Genomic DNA, 23,005 nt, shown 5'->3' on the forward strand with positions numbered 1-23,005 from the left:
GAAGTCTTGCCTGATTCCACATCTCTCCGGCCCCCTGTCCTCCAGTAGAGGCTTGTATGGAAGTGGTGTGCTTTGTGTTAGTAATTCCCGCAGGCCTGCAGGCTCCACCAGGTGTGGGCCTGGTCTCCTCATCTTTGTGTTCTCATCCTTAAACACAGTATCTGGTAAATAGTAGGTATTAAAAAGTAACCACTACGCAAAACCACATTGCTCTTTAGGAGCATATGAAAGAAACCCAGGAAGATAAACATTCTTTGTCAAAAATATTTATGAGCCCTTTTGAAGGTGAATGTTCATCTTATAAGCTATAAAAACTGATAGGCTTTCATAAATGAGCATTTGTACTTAATTTCTAAAATGACTGATTTGGTTAGTGTCCTGCAGTAAAAATATTCCAGCGATTCATGACCTTGGACCAATCACCTCTGTGTGTCTGTGTGCCTTTTGTTGTTGTTCATCAGATAATGAATATGGATGCCTTTTACAGGACATTGTAGACAGCAATGTTATCTGTGATGATTAAGATCATCATAAAGGCAGTTTGGTTTATTAATCCCTTAACTCAAAAATTTTTAGTAAAGAATGGCACCCCTCTCCAGCATTCTTGCCTGGAAAACCCACGGACAGAGGAGTATGGAGTATGGGGTCACAAAGAGTCAGACATAACTTAGCAACTAAACAGCAGCAAATAGCAACACATCATTTGTTAAAAGACATTAAAGGCAAAAGAAAATAAGAAAGAGGCCAAAAAAAGATGGTGAACTAATTAAAAATTTCCTGCTAACAACCTGTACTAATAAAATTATGCAAAAAATAAAATGTTAGTCTGATGATGTGAGAAATTCTCTTTGTGAAATATGACTAAGAAATGAAAAATTTTCAATGGTTTATGGAAATGTGTTGTTTCATTACTCTAGGGTCACACCCTGTATAGTCAAAGCTATGGAAGAAATTATTGGGAGGTGTTACAAAATTTATTTCCTTGGAGAATCATAAGGTGAGGTTTAAAACCCCTCTACGTGATAGATTCCACCCGTGGTCTGGCTTAGACTAGAGAACCCCTTGAGTTTTCTTCAGTTCTCAGAATCTATAACAGTGCCTAAATAGATCAGACTGGGTTAGAATAAATTTATTTCAAGAATAAATTCATCTTTATAAAGAGAGGAAAATGCTGCAATTCAATGATAATGCTATATCTATTTTGAACTCCTGGGATTCAAATTGTTATAAATCTGAATCATATAGACATTATAGTATGCAGATGATGTAGTTGAGATGCTAGAGTTTGCTCTCATGATATTAAAATTAATCCTACCAGGGAATGCTGAATGTGAAGCAGAAAAATATATTCTCAAATGAATATTTGATTTCATGTTAAAACAACAAAAAGCATCATTTTGTATCATTTGATATTGGCTGGTAATTCCTTATGATAAAACAAGGTTTTCTCCCTCCCCTCACATCCCTTTCTTTTTTGCCCTAGAGGTTACATAGTTAGTTCTTAATTTGGTAATATTTTTATGAGTTCCTGATAGGAGCTCATAAAAAACAAAGGAATTGCTGAGTCAGTGACAACAAGAAGAGCACAGTTGTCTCACTTTGTGTTGACAAAGGGGAAGAGGAAAAGAAAGATAAAGATTGTATGAAAACATCAGCTTTTAAAAAATGGAGAATGGTTAAAGTGCTCTTAAAAATGGCCAGATTTATAGCCCCAAGACTAAAGGCCCCATTTATTCACAGAGGAGGCTGGAAGGAGTTATCTCCACTGCCTGGTGACTCATCTGAGGAGCTGGAAGATTCGCCTGCAGATGGGAGGATAATTTGGTTTTCTAGAACGGTTCACTCTTCTTCAGTTTACTCACGAAGGTGCTAATTAAAGGAAACTGTTATGCTGTTACTTTTGCACTTTCACATCTGTTCCCTGTGAGCTGGACACAGAAAACTAAGCCATTTCATAGAAGCATCCAGGGCGTTGGATGGCAGTGGTTTTGAGTCATTGTTATGGTAAGTTGGAGTGTAAACCAGAGCCTGTGGATGAAGGGATCAGAGCCACATAAATCCATGAACTCCCCCTGTTCAGGTAAATAAACTGTCCATGCCAAGGTTAGGAATCATAGCAGCCAATCCAGTTAAAAACACACACACCAAAAAACAACCAAACCCCCCCCCAAAACAGTAGCTTTTGCACAAAAGAGAGATGAGAAATAATGAGTATGTTTTCATTTTTTTCTTAGAAATATGAATGCTATTTGTGCCTGGCATTGTCCTAGGTGCTTCATATGTATGATATCATTTAATCCCCACAGGAACCTCAGGTGTAAGGGAGGTATTATTGTTATTTTTGTTGTTGCTGAGTCGTACCCAATCTCTATTTCGACCCCCCAGGGACGGTAGCCCAGCAGACTCCTCTGTCCCTGGAATTCTCCAGGCAAGAATACTGGAGTGGGTTGCAGTTTCCTTCTCCAGGGGAACTTCCTGATTCAGGGATTAAACCCACGTCTCCTGAATTGTTTACCACTGAGCCACCAGAGAAACCTGTAGATATTGTTATCACCCCCATTTACAGAGGGCAAACAAACATGCAAAGTCATGGTACTTCAGTGAGGAATGAGATGGTTAAGTGATGGGTGGTAAGCTGAGGATTCTAACTTAAGCAGTCTTAGAACTAAAAATGAAATGAAATATCTTAATGTTTATACTTATATTTAGACAGAGAAACAATCACGACATGCTGTGTAACAGAAAGCCTGGTAGTCTTTACAGGAAGAGTTTATCCTAAACTAACCCAAGTGTATCATTCAAGTTTTGCCTACCAAGACAACATAGAATTAAAAACTTAGAATTAGGACTTCCCTAGTGGTACAGTGGAAGAATCTGCCTGCCAGTGCAGGGAATGTGAGTTTGATCCTGGTCTGGGAAGATCCCACATACTGCAGAGCAACTAAGCCCATGAGTCACAACTACTGAGCCCCCATGCTGCAACTACTGAAGCCCTCGATCCCTAGAGTGTGTGCTCCACTCCAAGAGAAGCCACTGCAATGAAAAACCTGCCCACCACAACAGAGAGTAGCCCCTGCTTGCTGCAACTAGAGAAAGCCCACACACAGCAACAAAGACCCAGTGTAACCAAAAATAAATAAATAAATAGACTTACAATTAAAAATTTAGATCTTAGAATTAAAAACCTCCAGAGGGACTCCCATGGCCACGCAGTGATTAAAACTTTGACCTTCCAATGGAGGGGCCACAGGTTTGATCCCTGGCCAGGGAACAAAGATCCCACATAGCATGTGCTGTGTGCCACAGCCAAAATAAAAACCAAAACCTCCACAATCTAGTCCTGTGATACCTTAATACTTGCAAGAGCCTCACCTACTCTACGAGTTTTCCCCACAACCCTCACTGCCCATATTATGTGATTTCAAGTGTGAACACTAATTTGAATATCAAAACTGGGACCCAGGGGAGAAGCCAGTATAAAAGGTTAAAACAAACTCTTACTTCCATTGTACATTGCCTGTGGGTCTACCAAATATCTAAGAAAAGCTGTAAAATAATACCATCCCAATGATCTCTTTCCCATTACTATACACGAAGCCCATAAATGGTTATTGTTATTGCTGTTTTCTTAGTCCATTTTATATAATGTAGATATCAAGTTACTAGAAATCTAGTGACTTTTCACTACCTTTGGAAAAAATATTGATGAAAAATCATTTGTGGTATAGAAGAAAATACTATTTTAAAAAATATGGGTCCCAAGTACTTATTCAGCAAACTTTGGAATCTATAGAAATGGAAGATTTTAAGTGTCTGATAAAACTCTCCTATAATTTGCTTTCAGTTTCAATTTCCTATCAATAGGAAACTTTGCTTTGCTGTTTCACTATTTGTTTATATGCTGAAGAAAATAAGGATTTTGTCACTGTTTCCTTTTCATTGGTGTCTGTTTGTTGGCATAAGAAAATCATTCTCTATTGGTATCATGTTATCCATTGAATAGGAATCAAAAAGATCCCAATTAAGCTTCTGAATTATAACTTTTCAACTTCTGAAAAGTATTTCTGGATTTTTTACTGATTAGAAGATATTTTGGATACTATCAATTTCCAGTGTAGTACCTGCCATCACATTTATCGTGCTTCATTCCTACTGTTGCCGTAGATGGTTACACTAGGGGTGGCCAAGCTTCTAGTCTAAATTATAGATGACAAATAGAGAATATTTTGGAGGGTACACCATCAAGATTACCTTTCCGTATCTGCTTTGTCATATGATGTTTTTTTTTTTGGAAGTTGTATAATTCCATTTTATAAACTTAATTTTGTACACCATTCGAGGTTTGGCAACATATTCTTTTCTACTACATGATCAGAAGAACATTCTGCTGGTGAAAACATAGGAAACATATGAATAAGTCTTCTGGTGTATAACATTTTTAAAATTTAATTTTTGTAAATACAAAAATTATTTTCCTTGCTTTCCTTATCCCAGTGTAAGTACTCCAGTCAGCTGTTTCTGTTTTGGAAAGCCTTCCAGTCTCTCAGTCGTGTCCAATTCTTTCCAACACTATGGACTGTAGTCCACTAGGCTCCTCTGTCCATGGGGTTTCCCAGGCAAGAATACTGGAGTGGGTTGCCATTTCCTCCTCCGGGGGAATCTTCCCAACCCAGGTCTCCTACATCTCCTGCATTGCAGGCATATTTTTACTGCTGAGCCATCAGAGAAAGTTGAGAGAGGCTGTTTGTTCAAGGTCATTGTGTTACCATGTGATGTCAGGAGATGGTTTCTGTCACTTACTCCACAAACATTTAATTCTTCTCCAAGTATGATGTTGCGTATGTTTCAGCTTTCCTCTTGTCAGTCATGCACTTCATGAGCAACCCCAATCTGAACTGAAAGGGATGAGTCACGGTTGATGTAGCTATGGATGTGTGATGCAGTTTTGGCCAAGGAGACAAACATTTTTATTCCCATTTCACAGAATAAGTGATGGAACTAAATTGTGTTCCTGACCCCAAGGTCAGCCATTGTCTTCTGCACGCGGGAGCACCAAGGGAGAGGATGCATATTTTTAATAATGTGCCTTAATGTTTATTTACCATCTGTAATATCTGTTGCTGCATACCAATCCCCAAACTTTGTCACTTGCAACAACAAACATCTATTGTCTCACACAGTTTCTGAGGTTCAGGCACCCAGGAAGGGCTTAGCTGATGGCCTTGGCTCAGGCTTTCTCATATAGTTGCAGTAATACTTGGCTCAGTGCCAAGACATTTGATGGCAGCTTCCAGAAACAGAGAAAAATAAAGATACAGGGATTTGGTTAAAAGTTCTATTAAATTTTTTCACAGTCTTTGTATCAGAAATTTCCCAATTGTAATTTGTGAGATCTTAGGGGAAAAGAGAACAGTTACTGTAAATTTATGTATTTAGCATTTATCATACTATATTGGAGTTATTTACATAATATGTAATAACCTACATTGTTATATATAATGATTCTCCTTTTAGACCAGGGGTCTTCAACACTGGCCATAAATTATAATTACTTAGGAGCTTTCACAAAATATTCATACATAGGCCCCTGTTGCTGCTGCTAAGTCGCTTCAGTCGTGTCCGACTCTGTGCGACCCCATAGATGGCAGCCCACCAGACTCTCCCGTCCCTGGGATTCTCCAGGCAAGAACACTGGAGTGGGTTGCCATTTCCTTCTCCAGTGCATGGGCCCCACTCCCATCCAATTAAATCAGAATCTCTAGGTATGAGTCCCCCAAGTCATTAGCTTTTAAAAGCTTCCCAAGAGATTCTAATAAATATCTAGAATTGAGAACAGTTATTCTCATAATTAATTCTTATTTTTTGTATATGTTATACAAACTTTTGGGGATTGAAAGACAACTATGGATAAATATGATCTGCACCTTCATGAATTTTTATTTCCATTTCACAAAAAAATTGATGGATCTCACCTAGAACCCAGGTTCCTGACCTCAAGGCCAGCCCATTGTCTTTCTTCTATACATGGGAGCACCCATGGAGAGGGTGCTTATTTTTAGTACCGTGTTTTTCTCTTGTATTATTTTTAAAATTTATTTTAAATTGGAGATAATTGTGTTTAGTATTTAAATTGTGTTTAGTATTTATTTACCATCCATATTGTCTGTCACTGCATAAGAACTCCCATACTTGTCACTTGGAACAACAGACATCTATTATCTCATACAGTCTGAGGTTCAGGAACCCAGGAAGGACTTAGCTGATGGCTTATCTTTCTCCATAGATAAATGTGATCTGTACCTTCAGGATTTTTTGGTATAATTTCAAGGAATTAGACATCCCTGATTTAGGTTGTGAACTCCTCAATGGTTGCAACTGTGTTTTTCATCTATGTGTATTTTTAGTACGCACTTTGCTCTGCCCTTACCCACCTCCACTTCTAGAAGTGAGAGTTTGAGTCTTGGCATAAGGATGGACATTATATAGACCAATGGATTAGAACTGAGAATCTAGAAATAAACACATACGTCTATGGTCAATTGATTTTTGACAAGGGGGCCAAGACAATCCAGTGGGAAAAGAATAGTGTCTTCAACAAATGGGGTTGAGATAAACTAGATATCCACATGCAAAAGAATGATGCTGCACCCCTACCTCACACCATATACAAAAATTAGTGTAAAATGAAACAACAACTTCATATATAAGATTTAGATCCACAAAACTCTTAGAAGAGAATATAGCCCTTAAATCTTTGTGCGTTTGGATTTGGCAATGCATTCTTAGGTATGATTTTAAAAGCAGAAAAAGGATAAGTAAATTGTACTTCATCAAAATTTAAATCTTTTGCTCATCAAAAGACATTATCAAGAAAGTGATAAGACACCCTACACAGTGGGAGAAAGTATTTGCAAATATGATAAAGTTGTAGTATTTAGAGTATACAAAACATCCTATAACAACAACAAAGAGACAACCCAATTAAAGCATGTACTGTGCACTTGACTAGACATGACTCTAATGAAGATAGATGGCTAATATGTACCTGACAGATGCTTAATATAATTAGGCATTAAGGAAATGAAACTCAAAACTGCAGAGATACCACTTTACACCCAGTAGGATGATTATTTATTTAAAAACAAACAGAGGACTTCCCTTGTGGTCCAGTGGTTAAGACTCTACACTCTGAATGCAGGGGGCACGAGTTTGGGCCCTGGTTGGGGAACTAAGATCTCACATACTGCACTTCATAGCTTAAAACAAAAACCAAAACACAGCTCTCAAACCCACAAAAACAGAGAATAAATCTTGGCAAGGATATGGGGAAATTGGAAACCTTGTGCACTGCTGGTGGCAATATAAAATGGGTGCAGCCACTGTGGAAAGCAATTTGTTGTTTTTCAAAAAGTTAAACACAGAATTATCATATGATCTAGCAATTACACTCCTGGGTATATACCCTAAAGAACTGAAAAACAGGTACTAAAAAACACTTGTATACAATGGATGTGCATAGAAGCACTATTCACAATAGCTAAAATGTGAAAAACACTCACTCTCTGTCCACTCTCAACAAATAAATTTAGGATATATATGAAAAGTATTATTCAGCCATTAAAAGGAACAAAGTATCACAACATTGTAAAGCAAGTATACTCCAATAAAAATTAATTTAAAAACAGAACAAGGTGTTGATACATGCTACAATCTTGATGAACCTCTAAAACACTACACTAAATCAAAGAATCCAGACACGAAGAGTTCCATGTTGTGAACAAGAGAGGAGTAGGTAGACATGGAGCCCATCTCTCTCCATGGATATATCAGGAACACACCTTCAGACACAGCAGTGAATGCAGAACACCCGCTGAGAGCGAACAGGAGTACCTAATCAGCGGAAAGAATATACAGAACCATGTAAAACTCAGGATCAAGCCCTGAGCCTTTGGAGTGGGAGCACTGACTCCAAGACCCTAGACTACCAGAGAACTAACCCTAGGGAGTATCAAATAGTGAGAACTCCCACAAAGGAAACCACTTGAATACAAGACGTGGCATTGCCCAACCACCAGTAGCACCCTATGCAGGATGCCTCATCCAAATAACAAACAAAACAAAATTACAAACCCAATCATCAGCAGACAGGATTACCATCTCACTCAGCCTTGCCCATCAGAGAAAAAATAAAACAAAACAAAACTCAGCACAATCTCACCCTATACGAAGCTTACACAAACCACCACACCAACCTTAAGAGGGCAGAAATCAAAAGGAAGAAGGAATTCAACCTAGAAGCCTGGGAAAAGGAGACCTCAAGCAAATAAGTTTAAAAACAAAATAATGAAAAGGCAGAGAAATACTGTACAAATGAAGGAACAAACTAGGATTTGAAATAGCTCAACTGGAAAATTTACTGAATCCTTGCCTCGTGTTAAATGTTTTATGTGCACCATGTCATGTGATTCTCTCCAGCGCTGTGCAACAGGTATTTCACCTGTTGGCCACAGGACTGGAAAAGGTCAATTTTCATTCCAACCCCAAAGAAAGGCAATGCCAAAGAATGCTCAAACTACCTCACAATTGCACTCATCTCACACCCTAGTAAAGTAATGCTCAAAATTCTCCAAGCCAGGATTCAGCAAACAATACGTGAACCGTGAACTTCCAGGTGTTCAAGCTGGTTTTAGAAAAGGCAGAGGAACCGGAGATCAAATTGCCAACATCTGCTGGATCATCGAAAAAACATGAGAGTTCCAGAAAAACATCTATTTCTGCTTTATTGACTATGCCAAAGCCTTTGACTGTGTGGATCACAATAAACTGTGGAAAATTCTGAAAGAGATGGGAATACTAGACCACCTGACCTGCCTCTTGAGAAACCTGTATGAAGGTCAGGAAGCAACAGTTAGAACTGGACATGGAACAACAGACTGGTTCCAAATAGGAAAAGGAGTACGTCAAACCTGTATATTGTCACCCTGTTTATTTAACTTATATGCAGAGTACATCATGAGAAACACTGATCTGGATGAAGCACAAGCTGGAATCAAGATTGCTGGGAGAAATATCAATAACCTCAGATATGCAGATGACACCACCCTTATGGCAGAAAGTGAAGAAGAACTAAAGAGCCCCTTGATGAAAGTGAAAGTGGAGAGTGAAAAAGTTGGCTTAAAGCTCAACATTCAGAAAACGAAGATCATGGCATCTGGTCCCATCACTTCATGGGAAATAGATGGGGAAACAGTGGAAACAGTGTCAGACTTTATTTTTTGGGCTCCAAAATCACTGCAGATGGTGACTGCAGCCATGAAATTAAAAGACGCTTACTCCTTGGAAGGAAAGTTATGACCAACCTAGATAGCATATTGAAAAGCAGAGACATTACTTTGCCAACAAAGGTCCGTCTAGTGAAGGCTATGGTTTTTCCTGTGGTCATGTATGGATGTGAGTTGGACTATAAAGAAAGCTGAGCACAGAAGAATTGATGCTTTTGAACTGTGGTGTTGGAGAGTCCCTTGGACTGCAAGGAGATCCAACCAGTCTATTCTAAAGGAGATCAGTCCTGGGTGTTCATTGGAAGGACTGATGTTGAAGCTGAAACTCCAATATTTTGGCCACCTGATGCGAAGAGCTGACTCAGTGGAAAAGACCCAGATGTTGGAAAAGATTGAAGGCAGGAGGAGAAGGGGACGACAAATGATGGATGGTTAGATGGCATCACTGACTCAATGAACATGAGTTTGGGTAAACTCCGGGAGTTGGTGATAGACAGGGAGGCCCAGTATGCTGCGGTTCATGGGTTCACAAAAAGTTGGACACGACTGGGCAACTGAACTGAACTGAATGAAAGAAATCAAAGATGACATAAGCAAATGGAGAGATCTTCCACGTTCCTGGGTAGGAAGAACACATGTTCATATGCTACTATTTTTTCCCATAGTATAAACATATTTTTCTCTCTCTTTTTCTGAATGTTTTATTTTGTATTGTGGTGTAGCCAATTAATGGTGTTGTGATAGTTTCAGACGAACAGCAAAAGAAAGCAGCCATGCATATACATGCATCCATTCTCCCCCCATCCAGGCTGCCACATAACACTGAACAGAGTTCCATGTGCTATACAGTAGCTCCTTGTTGGTTATCCATTTTAAATATAGCAGTGTGTGCATATCTATCCCAAGCTCCCTAACTGTCCCTTCCTACCAATAACCATACATTCAATTTCTAAGTCTGTCAGTCTATTTTTGTTTCTGTTTTGTAAATAAGTTCATTTGTATCATTTCTTTTTCAGTTCAGTTCAGTTCAGTCGCTTAGTCGTGTCGGACTCTTTGCGACCCCATGAATCGCAGCACACCAGGCCTCCCTGTCCCTCACCAACTCCCGGAGTTCACTCAGACTCACGTCCATCGAGTCAGTGATGCCATCCAGCCATCTCATCCTCTGTCATCCCCTTCTCCTCCTGCCCCCAATCCCTCCCAGCATCAGAGTCTTTTCCAATGAGTCAACTCTTCGCATCAGGTGGCCAAAGTACTGGAGTTTCATCTTCAGCATCATTACTTCCAAAGAAATCCCAGGGCTGATCTCCTTTAGAATGGACTGGTTGGATCTCCTTGCAGTCCAAGGGACTCTCAAGAGTCTTCTCCAACACCACAGTTCAAAAGCATCAATTCTTCGGTGCTCAGGCTTCTTCAAGTCCAACTCTCACATCCATACATGACCACAGGAAAAACCATAGCCTTGACTAGACGGACCTTTGTTGGCAAAGTAATGTCTCTGCTTTTCAATATGCTATCTAGGTTGGTCATAACTTTCCTTCCAAGGAGTAAGCATCTTTTAATTTCATGGCTGCAGTCACCATCTGTAGTGATTTTGGAGCCTAGAAAAATAAAGTCTGACACTGTTTCCATTGTTTCCCCACCTATTTGTCATAAAGTGATGGGACCAGATGCCATGATCTTAGTTTTCTGAATGTTGAGTTTTAAGCCAACTTTTTCACTCTCCTCTTTCACTTTCATCAAGAGGCTTTTGAGTTCCTCTTCACTTTCTGCCATAAGGGTGGTGTCACCTGCATATCTGAGGTTATTGATATTTCTCCCGGCAATCTTGATTCCAGCTTGTGCTTCTTCCAGTCCAGCGTTTCTCATGATGTACTCTGCATATAAGTTAAATAAACAGGGTAACAATATGCAGCCTTGATGAACTCCTTTTCCTATTTGGAACCAGTCTGTTGTTTCATGGTTCGCTTATTGTTCACTTATCCCCTTACCACCTTTTTTAGATGTAAGTATTGCTTGCATACATTTTGACTTTTGTCAGATGTTATGGATCAAAACCATTTATCATAACACACAATAAATAGTGGAAAGCAAGGTATTCTGATAGCAGCATAAGTGCTGAACTGAGTGAAACATTTGCTTTGGTCTGGAGTGGTATTCATTTTACTACAGGAAATATTCAATAAATACTGCAAGTAACCTCGCAAAGAAAACGAACAAAGGAAAGAACAGCCGTTGCCTAGCAAACAATACGTTTTAGAATCCATGCAACTCAGGAAAATGATGTTGAGTACTCTTTGATTGAGGATCTTTGCAGTATGGTGAACTAATACTCTTTAGCCAGGAATATGTGAACAATACAGTTTGTTGGCTAGATCTCACAGACTGAGAAGGCACTGGGAACTTCGGTGGGGAGGAGGAAGACATCTCTATGCATAAAGTTTATTTTAATGTATATTATGTATATGTGCATTACATGTACTCCCATTACATGTTACTTTGTAAAAGAAAATATTTCAGAGATTTATAGAAACTTAATCAGCATTATCAAATTGGGTCTATATGTATTCCCTACAAATGAATTTCCAGAAAATGCTTAAGTGAATGCTCCCAACAAATTATAACTAGATTTAGATAGTATACCTGGTGTTTCATTTCTTTGTGCAAGTAAGTTAGTTGATGATATTTTCATTTACAGCTTACAACTGAGAAAACAGAAATCTGGCTTTGTCATCCAAATCATTCCACTGGACCCTGCTGCCTCTCAGAATTCAGTAACACAGGTATTTAGACGATGAAACAGTTATTTACAATTTTAATTTACTTCGCCCTGTCGTCCCAGCATACAAATCATCTGTATGCTGCCTTGTAAGTGCCATGTGCTTGCTGTTAATTAAAATCCTAAAGCGGCAGAACCAGCAAAGTGTGTCATCATTATTATTCATAGTACATTGTTGGCTAAGCCTTTTATAATAAATGTGTAACACAAAATTGTACAATGTGAATATTTATGAATTATCCTATAAAGAAATTGAGCTCTAAAGAAAATCTAAACAAACTATACTTCATGAGGGAAAATCTAGTTTATAAAAGAGGAATGTATCAGATAATCTATTGTAATGATTAAATGAATGAACTTGTTAAAACAGGAATTGGCTATAAAATGTCATAAAATGTAGCAGATTAAGCTACTTTTTTTGAAGTCTTGCCAGATTTTTTTTAAATGAGTTAATATATTGCTTTTTAACAAAGAACTCCTGCAGGCAGAAAAGAAATTATATCTGACTTGAAAATTCCCATCATGCTTCATTCTCTGGTGGAATTTTGCAGCCTTGATGGATTTGTTACATAATCAGCTTTCAATGACTTCTTTTATTATAAAACAGAATTCTTGCCTAAAACAGCCCCACTCCCTTTTTTTTTTCCTGCTTTCCATTTCTGAAATTACAAATGCATTTAAACAATGATCAAGTCATGCTGCAGCAGGCACAGGGAGCAAATGAATAACTGCAGCAAGAAATTGCTAAACTTTGGTCTGAAATGCTAGCATTGGAGAAAAACTTGAAATCAATTGTACTCAAAAGTGTGAGCTGATAGAAAATAGGATATAGCTCCATGGGAAATAGGATATAACTGCTATTTATCTTTGCTCTTCACTTAGCACATAGACAGCTGGTATTATGCAAAACATTAATAAAACAGTGACTTGCCATTTCTAACTATGTGTATTTGGAAGTATACTGATACAACTGTCATACTTTTTTTTTTTTTAAATACTGGGCAATGTAATAATTAGAAAGAGATGAAATTTAATTAATGCAATAAAAAGACTATTTGACTTAAAATTTGCTTTACGATCGACCTAACATGTAGTAGATAGAACTCCTCAAACTCAAAGTAACCTTGAGCCTTCGGATCCCATTCAACATATGTTGCTGCTTTTTATTTGTTTCAGATAAAACATCTCAACCTTCCTCCACATATTATTAATATATTAATTTCCTCCATATTAACCCAATGTATTTTCTCAGCAACAAAAACCAAATTTCTCACTACAAAATAAGAGATGTTTTCTTACAATCATGTAAAATCTTCCAAAGATATATGTGAAGTTTATATAAGTATCAGCAGCTATTGCTACAAACTCTTTTAATCTAATATTTTACTAACAAAATAGTTCTTATCTGGTGATGATGGTCACACAATGTGAATATGCTTAATGCCACTGAACTCTATACTTAAAAATTGTTAAAATAGCCAATTTTGTATTTCATACATTTTGCTAAAATTAAGACAACACAAAAAATTTTAAAAGTATAGTTATGCTGTGTTCCCTGGATGCCCACCACCAAGCTTAAGAACACTTTATTGAACTTTGCTGTTTTATGAGAGTCCTTCTAAGATCTCATCCTTCCCCTTCTGTCTTCACAGCCCATCCCTGTCCTGACTTGAATTTTGTGTTATTATTCCCTGGTTATATCATTTATTTATTTTTAATTAATTAACTAATTAATTCATTACTTTTGTTGTTGTTGTTGCACGGGGTCTTCTTTGCTGCCAGTGGGCTTTCTCTAGTTGCAGTGAGCGGGGGCCACTCTCTCATTGTGGTGCACGGGCTTCTCGTTGCAGTGGCTTCTCTTGTTGCAGAGCAGAGGCTCTAGGGTGCTTGGGCTTCAGTAGTTGTATCATGTGAGCTGAGTAGTTGCAGTGTGAGGGCTTAATTGCTCCACTGCATGTGGAATCTTCCCAAATCAAGGATCGAATCCATGTACTTTGTATTGGCAGGTGAATTCTTATCCACTGTACCACCAGGGAAGCCGTATTATGTCATTTAGTCTTGCATGCCAAAGAACTTTATAAATGGAGTCTCATACTATGTCCTTTTATGCAATAGCTTTTTTTTTGTTTAACCTTTAATCCCTGAGATTCATTCACATTGTTACATGTAGTTGTACTTCAGTTATTTTCGCTGTTATATAATATTCTATCGCACGGCTCTACCATATCTACTTATTCATTTATGGTTGATCTTTTAATTGATATTCGGTTGCTTCTGTTTTTTTTCTTTTTTTCTGGTTGTTGCATATATGAGCCTTTTTTCTCCCTGAAGCTATGAACAATTTTTTTTTTTTAATAGTAGTATTTTAGCTGTCCCTGGAACAAATGACAGCTCTATCAGTTCCTCTACTTCAGTGTGCCTGCAGTTTATTCAGAACCACACAATCTAACAAACATAGAGACGCCCTATTTTCCAAGATGAGAATAAGTGGCAGATATTCATGACTCCCACATCAAGAGCACAGACTGTGTAGTCAGACAGACCCAGTTTCAAATACTCCCTCCTTCTCTTAGAAGTTATAGGAAGTTAGACAGGATCTCTGGGCTTCAATTCCCTTAAGTCTCTTTGGGGACTAATAATATATATCACATAGGGGTGTTGAATAGATTTAATTGGATAGTCTACTTAGAGTACTAACTATTTAATACATTCTTAGTAAATAGTAATGATTAGTGATACCATAATTACAAAATAAATGGCAAGCAATCTTGAGAAAGAAGAATGGAACTGGAAGAATCAACCTGCCTGACTTCAGGCTCTACTACAAAGCCACAGTCATCAAAAAAGTATGGTACTGGCACAAAGACAGAAATATAGATCAATGGAACAAAATAGAAAGCCCAGAGATAAGTCCACGCATCTATGGACACCTTATCTTTGAAAAAGGAGGCAAGAATATACAATGGAGAAAAGACAATCTCTTTAACAAGTGGTGCTGGGAAAACTGGTCAACCACTTGTAAAAGAATGAAACTAGAACACTTTATAACATCATACACAAAAATAAACTCAAAATGGATTAAAGATCTAAACGTAAAACCAGAAACTATAAAACTCCTAGAGGAGAACATAGGCAAAACACTCTCCGACGTAAATCACAGCAGGATCCTCTAAGACCCACCTCCCAGAATATTGGAAATAAAAGCAAAAATAAACAAATGGGACCTAATTAAAATTAAAAGTTTCTGCACAACAAAGGGAACTCTAAGCAAGGTGAAAAGACAGCCTTCAGAATGGGAGAAAATAATAGCAAATGAAGCAACTGACAAACAACTAATCTCAAAAATATACAAGCAACTCCTGCAGCTCAATTCCAGAAAAACGACCCAATCAAAAAGTGGGCCAAAGAACTAAATAGACATTTCTCCAAAGAAGACATACAGATGGCTAACAAACACATGAAAAGATGCTCAACATCACTTATTATCAGAGAAATGCAAATCAAAACCACTCTGAGGTACCATTTCACGCCATTCAGAATGGCTGTGATCCAAAAGTCTATAAGCAATAAATGCTGGAGAGGGTGTGGAGAAAAGGGAACCCTCTTACACTGTTGGTGGGAATGCAAACTAGTACAGCCACTATGGAGAACAGTGTGGAGATTCCTTAAAAAACTGGAAATAGAACTGCCTTTTGACCCAGCAATCCCACTGCTGGGCATACACACTGAGGAAATCAGAATTGAAATAGACACGTGTATCCCAATGTTCATCGCAGCACTGTTTATAATAGCCAGGACATGGAAGCAACCTAGATGCCCATCAGCAGATGAATGGATAAGAAAGCTGTGATACATACACACAATGGAGTATTACTCAGCCATTAAAAAGAATACATTTGAATCAGTTCTAATGAGATGGATGAAACTGGAGCCTATTATACAGAGTAAAGTAAGCCAGAAAGAAAAACACCAATACAGTATACTAATGCATATATATGGAATTTAGAAAGATTGTAATGATAACCCTGTATGCAAGAGAGCAAAAGAGACACTGATGTATAGAACAGTCTTTTGGACTCTGTGGGAGAGGCCGAGGGTGGGATGATTTGGGAGAAGGGCATTGAAACATGTATAATATCATATGTGAAACGAATCGCCAGTCCAGGTTCGATGCATGACACAGGATGCTTGGGGCTGGTGCACTGGAATGACTCAGAGGGATGGTACAGGGAGGGAGGAGGGAGGGGGGTTCAGGATGGGGAACATGTGTACACCGTGGCGGATTCATGTTGATATATGGCAAAACCAATACAATATTGTAAAGTAATTAGCCTCCAATTAAAGTAAATAAATTTATATATAAAAAATACAAATGGCTGTACCAAGAATCACTATGCAGAGATACTTCAATTTTATAAAAATAAAGAAACTTAAATTTAAACTCCAGGGAAGGTTACTGTAACCTAGATCTCAGAGCTGAGAGCAGCAGGGCAAATGAGTTGGTGACACAGCACTGGGGCCATCATCCATAAGATAAGGCAAGGGTACAAAATGTCCTCACCTTCTCTTTCTCACCCCAAGTCCCCATTAAGCTCCTAGTTCAATCCAACTACGCCATAGTGAGCAGTAAGGAGTAGAGTGATTAGAGAGATAGATAATGACACAAGACCACAAGGAGGATTTCTTGGAAGCTGGACTACAAACCGTCCCCAGCTCTCTATTCATCTTGAGCTCATGGGTAGCACAGAGAGCTTGTGATTAACCCTCAGTCATGAACAAAATGACATTATTGCTGCCCAGCTATAATCTAGTTGGGAAGTTAGACATCCTTATAAGACTACTGGAGATTAATGAAGAAAAGGTGATTGTGCAACTGTGAGTTTTACTTTAATAGCCATATCCTAGGAAAAGCTACATGATACAGTAAATTATTATCAATTAAAATTGGCTATTTGTTTCAAAACTCGCCGCTTTGTTTTTTTTTAAAAAAGGCAATTGTTCTCTACATCTGTGTCTTTATTCCTCCCTGCAAATAGGTTCATCAGTACCTATCAGCAAATAGTTCATCTTCCTAGATTCCATATATATGCATTAGTATACAATATTTGTTTTTCTCTTTCTGACTTACTTCACTTTGTATGACAGACTCTAGGTTCATCTGCATCACTGCAAATGACCCAATTTCATTCTTTTTTTATGGTAAATTAGTATTCCATTGTATATATGTACCACAACTTCTTTATCCATTCATCTGTCAGTGGACATTGACATGTCCTGGCTATTGTAAACAGCACTGCAGTGAACACTGGGATGCATGTGTCTTTTTGTATTATGGTTTTCTCAGGATATATGCACAGGAATAGGATTGCTGGGTCATATGGTAGTTTTATTTTTAGTTCTTTAAGGAACCTCCATACTATTCTCCATAGTGTTTGTATCAATTTACATTCCCACCGACAGTGAAAAAGGGTTCACTTTTCTCCACATCCTCTCCAGCATTTATTTTTTGTAGATTTTTGGATGATGGGCATTCTGACTGGTGTGAGGTGATACCTCCTTGCAGTATGGATTTGCATTTCTTTAATAATGAGCAATTTTCAGCATCTTTTCATGTGTTTGATGGTCATCTGTATATTATCTTTGGAGAAATGTCTATTTAGGTCTTCTACCCATTTTTTGATTGAGTTATTTGGTTTTTTGATGTTGAGCTGCATGAGCTGCTTGTATATTGTGGACACTGAGAGAAGGAGAGGATGAGACCGAGAGAGTAGCACTCACATATATACACTGCTGTGTATAAAATAGCTAGCTAGTGGGAATCTGCTGTATGCACGGGGTGTTCAGCTGGGTGTTCTGTGGTGACCTAGATGGGTGGGATGTGGGGTAGGAGGGAGGGTCAAGAGGGAGGGGACATATGTATCCATATAGCTGATCCATGCTGTTTTACTGCAGAAACTTAACATTGTAAAGAAATTATACTCCAATTAAAAAAAAAATTAAAAGGACAGTATTTAAATAAAAATATAAAGGAGAATATTCTTATAGTTCAGTATTTTGTTCCCTATCCGAACGTCATCAGCAGTGGTTCAACCCGATATATCTATTTCAAGTTGATTTGCTGTCTTTGTCTGTGTTCATCAGTATCTTAAAAAGTGGTTGTTTACTTGATTGACAGGGAAGGTAGATCAATTTCCTGCAGTTTAAGTGATTGAGCCTGACCAAGGTTACCTGAAGACAGGGAGTCATTTTCACAGACAGAGCTGAAATATTGAAACTCGTTGCTCTATACCTCTCCATTCCCTGCATTCCCAACTCAAGTAAAGATCTATTTTTGTCTGGGAGGTCTAAGAAAGGCATCGTGTTGGTGACAGGATGAGTGGTTCTCATGGGGAACCCGAACTCCAACTTCTCAGTGACAGCCTGACCCTGCCTCTCCCCCCGGGGTGCTTTGCTGCTTATCAGTGGGACGAAGACAAGTAGACGTAGGTGCCACTGTGCTGAGTGCCTTCAAAACTACGGCGCCCATGGATATAAATCAGGACTTCCATTTCTGAAGCAATTCAACAACTCTTTAGCCCAAAGGATGGTTACAGTTTAAGAAGATAAATTTGCAAAAGCCTTTGAGAGTTCTTTTACATTAAGATACCCAGAAAACAAAACAAATGACTTGAAAGAAACAAAAGCATCGGCCACTCCATTGTAAAATTGAAAAGACTTCTCTACTTATACTCCTTCTGAAAGTAAATCTACTCTTCTCCCCAGGTGGCAAATACAGATGTAAACACCTAGCTAGCAAAATTTTCCTCTCTGGGTGTATACATTGCCTTGTTTCCAAGAATAATGGTTTAGTGAAGGTGTCAGCTGTCATACTTACAGCCATCACTCATGCCACAATTGAAATGATGTGCTGTGTATTCGTCCACGCTTAGGACAGGATGCTTATCATCTATCCAGGAAATGAAGCTTCTGACATTCTCTTTAGCTGTTAAAGATAAAATGCCTAAATATGCGTGCTAGCTCACTGCTGAGTAAACATATTCATTCACAGTACACCTTTGATAATCCTTCCTGAGGTCATCAGAGGGTGTGTTCTCCCTCTGTCCACACTGAAAGCAGTTGGGGACAGCTAGTCTGCCTTCATTGCCTAAAGGGGGTGACTGCTTTTAGAAAAAAATTCTAAGAACAATAGAGATACCAGGGTGTTGGGTTCCACCATAATTCTTGTGTTCAGAGAAGCCAATAATTCTACAAGTAATTAGGGCATACCACCTCTTTAAGGTATTCATATAGTCAAGGATTTTTCTCATGTGCTTCCTTCTAAAATAATTGCTTACTATAGAATTAAAATCTGTTGAAATTGAATGTGAATCTGAATTTGTTTTATACTAGAGAAAGTGGAGAGGAACTGTCTCATACAGATAGGCCCATCAGAAAAAAATTTCAAAAGAAAGATTTGTTATCATTTTCCCAAAGGATCTATCTTGGGAATCACCACTGGCATATGTGCAGGAATGGCCCAGCTGTTTATTACTGAGATATAATTGACACATGACATTGTATTAGTTTCATGCGTATGGAATGGCCAAGTTCTGATAAAGACAGTTGGTTAGGTACCTGGTCTTGTCTTTGCTCTTTCACCTCAACAAGCAATATTGCCTTCTTTTGGTTACTTCTCTAGCTACTTGATCAATGTCCATCAGGTTTCTAGAGTAAAATGTTTCCAGAGTTTATGCCTTCTGCTCATGGATAAGTATAAGTTGGTTTTTAGCATCAAAATGTCAGAGGGCTGTTTTGTTGGAAGGCGAGGAGCTCCAAACAGCAGGTAGCTGGTGATGAGCTTTCAGATGTTTTCTGTGATGCTGAGTTAGAGGGTACATGCCATGGTCCCTCCCTGCTCATTACTAAGTTCTGGATTCCTCCTGCTTACTTAAGTGTGGTGGGAATCAGTAGCATCCTGGGTACCCGGAGGTCTGATAGAGATGCAAAACCTCAGATCCCTTCTTTAGGTTTACTGAATCAGAATCTGCATTTGAACAAGATCTCCAGCTGACCTCTAGGCACATGAAAGTTTGACAAGTGTTTCTGTACTGTATCAAAGAGTCACCCTATTTGGACTTTGCTGATCTCTCCCTTTGCCCTGTTACCTTAAGCCACCTCTTATTTCTTCACTATTCAATTTAACTACCCACGGATAGGGATTACAGTTTAGGTTCTGCCTTTTCTGGTAGAATATGAATTCTGGATTAAGGAATGACAGTACAAAAACTGGGACATTTATAAATTAAATCTTAGACATTCTGAGTATGTTGCATGAAAAATGTATCCTTGGGACTTCCCTGGTAGCCCAGTGGTAAAGAATTGGCCTTCCAATGCAGGGGACACAGGTTTGATCCCAGGTTGGTGAACTAAAATCCCACGTTGCCACGGAGCAACTAAGCCTGCACACCACAACTGGAGAGTCTGTGCACCACATTGAGAAGATCCCACAAAGATCCTCCATGCTGCAGTGAATTCCTGATGCAGCCAAATAAATAAATGAGTAAATTAATTTAAAATGTATTATTAATGTACTGATCTAGTCAAAACCCCTGGCTAAATACAGTATTTACTGTGCTATGTGCTAAACTGCTTCAATCATGTCCGACTCTGAGCGACCCTTGGGCTTTAGCCCCCTAGGCTTCTCTGTCCATGAAATTCTCCAAGCAAAATCACTGGAGTGGATTACCATGCCCTTCTCCAGGGGATCTTCCCCACCCAGGGATCAAACCTGCATCTCTTATAGCTCCTGCATTAGCAGGTGAGTTCTTTACCTCTATAATGATAATTATAATAATAATATCATAAGTAAAATAGAATGAAACTTTTTTTTAACCTCTGAATTTCCATATTTCATGTTTTTGTCAATATCATAATTGCCATCACATTGGGAAAGGATCAAACTGACTTAAACCTGAAGAAAATAAGTAAATAGATGCCAACGTCTTAGAGAAGTTTCCTGAAACTAATGTCTTCAGCATCTGAAAATTTAAATGAAAATGTGTCTTCTGTTCTCTTCTTGAAGCTGGATACCATGGATAATTTTTGTGTCACACATGTCTGTGTCACAAGAGTCTAGACTGGGGGAACGTCACAGTTCTACTTGTTCAAGTCATTCAGAATTCTGTGATGGTCTTTTCATTTGACCACTTTAGGGTCATATCACTGATTTCAGCTCAAATTTCCATAAGTACATTGTATCAGATGTGATCAAATTTTATGAAAAGAAAAAGAAATTATTCAAAAGTAAGCAAATAGGCAAATTACAGTATTCTAACACACCACAATGAAAATTGTTTCCAGTATGCCAATTACTGGGCTTCCCAGGTGGCTCAGTGGCAGAGAATCCGCCTGCAGTGGAGGAGACACAGGTTCAATCCCTGGGTCAGAAAGATCCCCTGGAGGAGGAAGTAGCAACCCAGTCCAGTATTCTTGCCTGGAAAATCCCAAAGACAGAGAAGCCTGGCAGGCTACAGCTCATGAGGTTGCAAAGACTGAGCATGTGTGTGCACGCACATGCACGCACACAGACAGACAGACAGACACACACACACACACACACACACACACACATGCTGAAAGTGAAAGTGAAGGTTGCTCAGTCATGTCTGACTCTTTGTGACCCCATGTCCATGGACATGTCCATACAGTTCATGGAATTCTCCAGGCCAGAATACTGGAGTGGGTAGCCTTTCCCTTCTCCAGGGGATCTTCCTGACCCAGAGATCAAACCCAGGTCTCCCACATGGCAGGAGGATTCTTTACCAGCTGAGCCACAAGGGAAGACCAAGAATACTGGAGTGGGTAGCCTGTCCCTTCTCCAGCAGATCTTCCTGACCCAGGAATCAAACCGGGGTCTCCTGCATTGCAGGTGGATTCTTTACCAGCTGAGCTATCATTGAGGTACATTATCTTCAATTCTATTACATTATTCTGGTATTAGGGTTCAAGAAACTAAGGCTCAAAGAAATCTAAAAACTTTCCCAAGTTTATACAAATAGTAAATTATGGAGTTCTCAAACTGAAATCTGCCCTTCCCACAGATTGTATCTTAAGAAGCTATATAGCTATTAATCATTTGACATATGATGAGTAATTGCCATTTCAGAAAGAAGGGAGAGGCAGCTGCAGGTAGGAGCCTCCTGCAGTACTCCTCAGCCATGCACAATGGAGTCCTTGGCACTGCTGGCCTGTAATAATTGTCTATTGAAATGCTAGGTTGAAGTGAGCCCAGGTTTCCAAAGATCCGGCTTGAATTGCCCATAAGGGATTTGTGTTCATTTGGCAATTTGTTTTTATAACTATAGTAACTTTTACCAATGCTGCTATTTCCTGGAGGTATTTTCTCTATTATTAGTCCTTCTCACTTTTATATTCTACCTCTCCATCAGTCTCTTTCTTTCGTTGTTATGGGGACACTCAAATCTCCACCCTAGGACTTCCCTAGTGGTCCAGTGATTAATCCATCTGCCAATGCAGGGTGCACAGGTTTGATCTCCGGTCCAGAAAGGTCCCATATGCCGAGGGGCAACTAAGCCTGTGTGACACAACTACTGAACCTGTGCTCTAAAACAAGAGCAATCACCACAATGAGAAACCCATGCACTGCAATGAAGAGTAGCCCCCACTTGCCGCAACTTGAGAAAGCACCTGTGCAACAATGAAGACCCAGGACAGCCCCAAATAAATAATAATAAAAAACTTGTACCCTAAAAAGACAGCCAACCACTACCTACAGATATGCTTCCTTGACTCTGATTCTCCTTCATACTATTGTTCCTAAACCCCTTTACCCTCTTCTTGAAAGAGTAGGTGTATCACCAGTTCAGTTCAGTTTAGTTGCTCAGTCATGGCTGACTTTTTGCAACCCCATGGACTGCAGCACGCCAGGCTTCCCTGTCCTTCACCA

The 23,005-nt window shown here is 38.9% G+C and overlaps 1 protein-coding gene across 5 annotated transcripts in view; it reads left to right on the forward strand.

The window, feature by feature from the left end:
* LMNTD1 (lamin tail domain containing 1) overlaps positions 1-23,005 on the forward strand; it is a 491,035-nt gene that overhangs the window by 138,580 nt on the left and 329,450 nt on the right. For 3 of the 5 annotated variants that reach the window (XM_061417580.1, XM_061417579.1, XM_061417581.1), the window contains 3 exons: positions 918-997; positions 1,741-2,004; positions 11,980-12,064. The exons of 1 other annotated variant lie outside the window; for it this stretch is intronic. The gene's annotated coding sequence lies outside the window, so the exon portion shown is untranslated. The remainder of the gene's footprint in view (positions 1-917; positions 998-1,740; positions 2,005-11,979; positions 12,065-23,005) is intronic. One more of the 5 variants, XM_061417582.1, reaches the window with a different exon arrangement.

The sequence above is a fragment of the Bos javanicus genome, chromosome 5, assembly GCF_032452875.1.
Source record: "Bos javanicus breed banteng chromosome 5, ARS-OSU_banteng_1.0, whole genome shotgun sequence".
Lineage (NCBI taxonomy): Eukaryota > Metazoa > Chordata > Mammalia > Artiodactyla > Bovidae > Bos > Bos javanicus.